This window comes from Neomonachus schauinslandi, chromosome Y, assembly GCF_002201575.2.
Source record: "Neomonachus schauinslandi chromosome Y, ASM220157v2, whole genome shotgun sequence".
Lineage (NCBI taxonomy): Eukaryota > Metazoa > Chordata > Mammalia > Carnivora > Phocidae > Neomonachus > Neomonachus schauinslandi.
Window position 1 is genome coordinate 250,307 of NC_058420.1, and position 8,257 is coordinate 258,563.

The following is an 8,257-nucleotide window of genomic DNA, read 5'->3' on the forward strand; positions in this document are numbered from 1 at the left end:
CGAGGGAGGCCCCTCCCCCGCTGTCTATCCTCCCGAATATCGCCTCGTGTTCACTTCTCTGCACATCCTACCTTCCAGAAAGTGGTCGCTTTTCTGTTCAGAGAGTTGTTGCTATTCCTTTCTTCGATCTCCTGTTGGGTTTGTAGGTGTTCAGAATGGTTTGAACCCTATCCAGCTGAATTCCTGAGAGGAGACGAAAGCCAGGTCTCCTACTCCTCCACCATCTTGCTCTGCCCTCCTCCTTATTACCATATTCTAACTGGTAATTTATGTTACAAAGAAAAAATAAATCCAGTCATAAATATATCAAAATAATTACTTTGTTTAATCTGTTTCTTTAATTTCCTCTGAGAATGTACATTTTCTATAATTATGTAAATCTCTCTACCAAATATTAATTATGCAGAATATATGATGAATTTTCCAAGAAACTTGAAATTTGGTTCCTTCTCAAACCCCAAATTAGATGGATGTATTTGATTTCATCATTTACCTCCTCTATTCATCCGTTTCCCCTAGGAAAAATTATTTGAGTACATGAAAGCAGGAGTAGCTACTATTTCCTGATACCTGCTAATTTCAAGTGCTCAATTAAGTACTCACTATACACAATCTCATTTTCTTCTTGCATCAACCACATAATTAATGACTTGTTTTTATTTATTTTTATTCATTTTTAAGGACATACTTTTAAAACACAAACTTGAGACCCAGAGGATGTAAGAATGTGCTTTACTTCACAGAACTTGCAGTTGTTGGAATACATCTTAGAATTGTGCTCTGACTGAAGTACAAGTTCATGGCACTTACCTCCTCACTTCTCCCTGCTGGAATTGTGGATGACCTGGAACGTACTGAGAGAGTCCTTAATGTAGCTTGACCTGTAGGGAGGACAGGAGTTCATGTGTTCCATTGGTTCAGTCAACATTCCTACAGTTATTTTATGTGTTTTAGTGCACTCACAGATTTATTAAAAAATACATTTATTCTCTATTTCCCATTTGTAATGAGATCTATTTTGTAGGCGAACCAAGCCTGCGAATGGATCCATCCAGAAAAGCATAAAAAATAGTTCACTTTTTTGAATCCATTTATCAGTTACATGAAAGATAATCATTTAGTGTAGCCTATGACTTTGAGAGTCCATTATTTATTTTATTTTGTTTGTTAATATGTCAACCTTCTCACTCTCAATATTATAGTTGGGATAAAAAACTGAGAGAACTAATATGAACTTTGGAATTTAACTTCCAGAAACAGGGTTTGGGATTGATGTTACCTCCTTGGTACCTGGTTTCTCCCCCTTGATTTTCCAGATACAAATCATCTTCTCACGTTTCAGCTACTTCATGTGCAGTTCCAAAATGATACTAGTGTCTACTTGTTTTAGTTGTTGTTATATTGGAAGAGCAATCACAAAATAAGGGTTTCTCATAGTCTGGAATACTAACTTCTACAACTTTTTATCATCCTCGTTGTATCTGACTTGCTACACATGTAGCGTGTACATGAGAATCACGGTCATTCAGCTTTAATGTTTCGGATCTAATTGAGAAAAGGACCAGCCCGAAATATGGGTCAATGAGGCATTTAACATAGAACATACAGACGGGAATGGTGAAGCTTTGCTATTTCTGAGAACACCACATTGAAGCGTGGATAGAAATAAAAGAATGAATCAAAAAGGATATTGGATTCTGTGTAATCATAGATTTTATACAAACAGAATATAAGATAATATGATTTTTATCCTGTTTTATTATTAGTTTCAGAGGTAGAAATTAGTGATTCATCAACTCCAAACAATACCCAGTGTTCATTACATCAAGTGCCCTCCTTAATGCCCATCACCTGGTTACAGCATCACCCCACCCACCTCCCCTCCTGTTTTTAATGTGCAATAAAACAACACACATGATTAGATATACTCTTGAATTGTAAATCTACCTTCACAATTGAATTAAATTGTTGACAGGAAATACCAAAGAATAAGTTTTTATCTTTTAATCTTTGTGCTTACTTTTTTTAAAATGGAGACATTGTTTGTGCACCCTACCTGGCAGGCTCTTCTGCCCCTGGACCAGAGACATAATGAGACAGTTATGCAGAGTAGTCGTCTGCAGAAGCCTGCAGTGGCCCTGAATGCAGAAGCTGGGGATGGCTGCAGAACCCTCATGAGGGACATGAGGACACCATTGTCCACCTCATCCCCACTAGTCCTGCTGCCCAGGAGAGCATGGGCTGAAAGGTGGGTTCGGGCACTGCATGCTTCATGTGTGTGTGAAAGGTTCCCAACTTGTGGGGCCATGGGTCTCTTAGCACTGTGGCTTTAGTCCCCAGCCCCCTACCATGGTCCTGCTGTCCTGAGGCTCTATCTGCTGTACGTCTCATCTGCTTTTGGTTTCAGCGCATGGTTTCCTCAGCAACAAAGCAGTCTCAGGCTGGGTCCCAGGGAGTACTCTCTCCTTCTCAGCAGGAAAATGCTTTAAGGAAGAAGCACCTAGTAAAGATTTGGGGGTCCATATGGGACTCTTGGATGGATAGCTACTGTTCAAATATTACTCCATATTGCATACAACTAGATTGAGTTGGATTGTTTCTTCCCACGTGACTTCCCTCGAGAGCAGTGCATTCACTAGTGCCAAAGGCCTACTGGACACTAAACAGATGGAGGGGATCCGTCCCTGGGCTCATGGAGGTAACATTCTGAGAAGACACTGGCACAGTGCAGTGAAGCAATGTTGGTGACTCCTGGGACCAGTGTGTGAGCTCAGGGGATGGACAGAGGGGACTGGGCGATGGACTAGTTTGTAGAGGGAGGTGTTCTCTGAGGAGTTCCTGCGTCAACCCTAAGTGGTAAGGTGCATGGAGTTTGGGAGCAGCATTCCAGGGGAGATAGGTAGTGAAAGGGGGTGACATGCAGACATGGGGAGCTAGAGGGTGCGGTAGACTGAGGAATCCACAGGAGGTCTGAGCAGGACCAGTGTGGGATACAGGGGATTGCGTAGTTTTCACTCAGTCCTCCACAGGGACATCACATGAATGGGCAGAGGAGAGCAACCCAGGCAGACGGGTGTTTACCGGAAGGGAGTCCAGGAGGGCATTTTGGTTTGGGGCATGAGCGAGTAGGAGAGTGGGGACATTTGTGAAGCTGAACTGGGGAGACCATTCCTGGATTTGTGTAGCATTGTCTCACAGGGTTTTCTTCCTTTTCACAGTGGAAAGCAGAGGTCTACCGAGGTTTCTACAAGTTGCAGTACAACCATACTCCCTTGAGACTCACTGTGTCTTGTGACAATCTGAGAACCCTGTTTCAGGCGAGTCTACTTAGGGCATGGCTGCAGCTGCACCTGGAAATGTAAAGGGAAAAAAAGAATATTTCAAGAAAACATGGCTGATCATCTCCCAAATTTGACATAAAACATGAGGCTAAAATTGAAGAAAATGAACAAAACCCAAACAGAGGGAACCCCAAGACATCTGTCAAGACACATGATATAGACTAAATTTGATCCCCCATCCCACTCACATGTTTCAGTTCTAACCCCTATGAAACTGGACCTGGCACCTTGGGAGGAACATAGGTTGAGTTAGGTCACAAGGTTAGGGCTCTCATGATGGGGTTAGCATGCTTATGAGAAAAGACACAGAGAACTTTCACTCTCCATGCACACCTGCAAAGAAAGGTTATGTGAGCGCAAAGCCAGAGGGTGGCTATCGACAAAACCCAGGAGGATAGATTTCCTCAGAACCTGATCAAATTGGTGCCTTATGTTGGACTTCTACCCAGCAGAACTGTGAGAAAATGCATTACGGATGTTTAGCCATTTTCGAAACCTAGCATTTGGTGCATTTTTGTACAAGACAAGAAAGGAGGATTCATAGGGCATAACACTGGACTTTATCAAGATTAAAACCTTCCGTTGTAGTAAAGATCTTGTTAGGAGGATGAAAAGACAAACTATAGACTAGGTGAATATATTTGCAAACCACTTATCTGACAAAGAACTTCTATCTATAATATATAAAAAAACAACACTCAATAGGGGGAGGAAAACAAACAAACAAAAAAACTATCCAAATAGCAAATGGGCAAAAGACATGAACAGACATTTCAGCAAAGAGAACATGCACATGGCAAATAAGCACAAGAAAAAACTGTACATTAGTTGCCATGAGGGAAATGTAAAGGAAAAACTTGATTGAAAATCACTACTACCTCCCTTTTAGGACAGCTCGTTAATATAAAACACAGTAAAAACATCAAATGTAGGAAAGAGCCAGCTCTCCTCCATCGCTGGTGGGTATGTAAATGGAACAGCCCCTCTGGTAAGACAGTTTGATAGGTTCTGCAAAAGCGAAACATAAATGCGACAACCCAGCACTCACTGTCCTGGACCTTTATTCTAGAGAATGAAAATTTAAGATCCCACAAAACACTGTGCCCAAATATTCACTGTGGGATTATTTGTAGTCTCTAAAGACTGGAAACAAACCAAAATATCCCTCAAAAGGGGAGCAGATGAACAAACTGTGGCATTTCCAACCTAGGGAGCACAACTCAGTGATAAAAAGTAATAAAGTTAGGATACCACAAAACGTGGATGGATTCCAGGTATATTATCCTGAGTGAAAACAAACAAACAAAAAAACATCATCATTGGTCACAGCTGTACGAGTCCCCTCATGTAACAAAATGCCAACAAAATGGCAACACAAAATGCCAAAGTGTAAAACACAGGGGTGAATGGCATGGAAGGGATGGCTGGGGCAGGCGAGGGTAGCATGAGGGAAATCTTCGTGCTGATGGAGTAGTTCCATACCTGGATTGTGCTGTTGAACATATAAATGTCCATGACAAAGTGACAGACCTAGACATATCCATCATACCACTGTCAGTTTCCTGGTGCAAATACTGCCCTGCAGTGTTGTAGGATGTTACCTTGGGGCAAAATGAGCCAAGAGTGCCTCTGCAATGGGACATTTCTGTACTATCTGAACCTTCCTGTGAATCACTAAAGGTACCTAAATCCCTCCCTACCTATAGTATTGCTCTACCTTTCAACAAACCACAGAATAGTTCCCTAAAGCTATCAGTCCCACCCTGGCTCCTTGAAGCTCCAAGCTTCCCCAGGACCCTAATGTGTGGGTATTAAGCAGCAGCGTTGGAGGCAGGAGGAACCTGGTGTTGGTCTGTGACTAGGCAGGACCTGGGCTCTGATGTGCTGTACCCTAAGGGGCAGAGAAGGCCACGTGTGGGACAGGACCGAGGCAGGACCTAGACTGCTCTCCTCCTGAACCTGCTGTTTTGAGTTTGGGAAGGAACTGACAGGACATGGACCTGGTTCACAGCCTGCCCTCCCTCCTCTGGACAGCATCTGTCCCCTGCTCTTGTAGATCCCCTCGCCAACCCTGCCTTCTCCTGCATCCTGCTCACACAGCCATCCCCCCAAATTTGCCCACAATTTACAGATGAACGAATGGGGGATCAAGGGGTGAACTGCTCTGCTTCAAACCCCCAAAGTGGGGTCCCAGCACCTCCAAGATCCTGCTGTGTCCAGAAACATGTGTCTGGTAAGTGGGGTCTGAGCAGGTGGCTACTAGAGGTTAGCAGCGTTGATCACACTGTGATCCACTTCCCCCTCAAATCCAAGTGACCTGGACTCCACCAGCCTCCCCACTGGCTCCTGAAAGCAGCAGCCCTCCTATAAGATCAGACACCATCCATCTTAGAGATACTAACCTCTCTCCTCCCAAGTCCCCCTCATTTTGACCTTCCCTAAGAGAGCTTTTTCATGGCTCTAATCAGTTCATGCCAAGGTGATATGAGCACAGTGCCTTGAGCTCCCCCAAGGGGCCATGGCTCTAGGCTCTCTTACCTCCACTACAGTCACAGGCAGACCGCAGCTCATTAGCATCCACAAGGCACTTGAGCTCCCACATCCTGTGCTGAGGTTAAGGGATAATCTCTAGTGAGAAGACAAACCTGGAACCTTAGTTTCCTCCTTCCTTCTGTCCAATGAGTGGCAGAATCTCAGCTCTGCCTATCAGAGGTAGACACCTTCCTCCATATCCACAGATAACTGAGTATTCCATGCGCACCTGTTTGCACCTGTTCCTACCTGTCTCCTTTTCTTCTTTACTCTGTCCATCCACCCGTCCACATGGAGCAGCAAGTAGTAATCTGTGTCTCCCCCAACTTCTGCAGTGCTTCTGTAACTCAGAGCAGAAAGCCCACACTCCAGGCTCCTCACTCCATTCTGTACATACCTCACCCACAGGAAATCATCCAGAGGCAGGGAATGGTCCCCTGCTTCTGGCCTCCCTCCAGCCTGGTCCCTTCATCTTCTCACATTTACTCTTCAGAGGTCTGCATCACACAGGGACATGCAGTCAGGAAATACTAGCTCTGGTGACCAGAGTTTGGAAACTTCATGCCAGGGTCCAAACTCCAATTTGCCAGAGTATGTGTGATGGGGCTAGGGATATAAATCATTTTTGCAGATTACCTACATATGGACATTACAGCTTATTTTTTCCTTCCTTCAGAATGGGGATGACCTCAGCAGCTGACCTTGATTTCTACAAAACAGGATGTCTGAAAGTGTTGATGGGGATCGGAAGGTTGTGCTCAGGGTCAGCTCTGCATAATTCACTAACACTTTCTCAGAGCTGTGGAGGCCCCTGCCCACAAACTGGAGAATGTGATGACTTCTAAGGCACAGTAGTGACGGTAACCCAGGCTGTACATCACAGTCACCCAGGGGCTGTTTCCTGTACTCATATAAAATAAAGTTTTTAAGTTATTTAGGCCTCTGAAAAATATTAAAACTCTCACTCCTGGAGATGACCAAACTTTCCCAAGCTCCACATTTATGTAATCTTGGATGGGAGGGTGCAGGGACATCACCACTTGGATGACATTGCCTGGGAGGCAAACCTTCCAGCAAGTCCTTGATGTACCCCAAAAATCTCTCCACCTCATAGACCTGAGCCTGCTTCTCACCCCACTACTTGACTTGTTTTTCTAAGGTCTCCACCTCTTCTTCCAGGATGGAGCACCTCTCCTTCATCTGGAGGACCTTTGCCAATGAGTCCTCTGTACTCAGGGCCTGGGGTCTCTTCTACAATCCCCTCCAGTCCCCCCACCTCATGTCCTGCTGTGGGTTCTATTTCAAACTCTCCAAACTTTTGGTTTGACTCCGCTTTTTGGCTTGGTATCCTTTTCCCTCTCTCTCTCTTTCTTTTTAAGATTTTTTTTATTTGAGAGAGACTGAGAGAGAGAGTACATGAGAGGGTGGAGGGTCAGAGGGACAAGCAGACTCCCTGCTGAGCAGGGAGCCCGATGCGGGACTCGATCCAGGGACTCCAGGATCATGACCTGAGCCGAAGGCAGTCGCTTAACCAACTGAGCCACCCAGGCGCCCGGTATCCTTTTCTCTTGAGGAGAATTCTCAAAAAGATGAGGGCTACCCAGGTGACAAGCCACAAGGACTTTAAGCTGAAGTGTATCCCTGGGCACTGGTGACTCACTTGTCCTGGGGTTGCCTTAGTTAAAGGGCTTCCAGTCAGTTTAGTATTCTAGAGACTTCTTGGCCCAGTGCAGAGCTGAGTTGGAGGAGTCATGACCAGAGGGCTCCCAGCCAACCTGTGTTCTGGGGACCCAATTCTCCTGTGCTCTGTGGGGTTGGAGGGTTTTGGGTCAGAGTTCTCATGCTCAGCCTGATGTCTGAGAGACTCAGCCCAGTGCCAAGCTGAAACAGAAGGCTTGGGGTTCCAGATCTCCCAGTGGGCCTGGTGTTCTAGGGACTCAATTGCCAGCTGTCTCCTCAGTTGAAGGGCCCTCATTTGGAGGGAGTCCAGTCATCCTGTTTTCCAAGTGAGTCCTTTGTCCACTGCCAAGCTGAGTTGGAGAGTCTGAAGTTTCCTGTTTGGCCCAGTGTTGTGAGGACTCAATTGCCCTCTGCTTTTTTGGGCTGAAGAGCTCCCAGATAGAGGACTCCCCCTCAACCCAATGTCAAGGGAACTCCTTTGCCCAGTGTGCAACTGGGTTGGTGGTGTCATGGTCACAGGGCATCTACTGGGGCTGGTGTTCTGGGGACTTTGTTGCCACTTTCTGCACAGCAGTAGAAGACTCCCCTTCTTTGTCCCAGGTTCCAGGTGGCTCCTTTCCCTGGTGCTGAGTTGGGTTGGAGGGATTTTGGACTTAAGGCTCCTGCTGGGCCCACTGTCCAGATAATACATTCTTCCACTGACA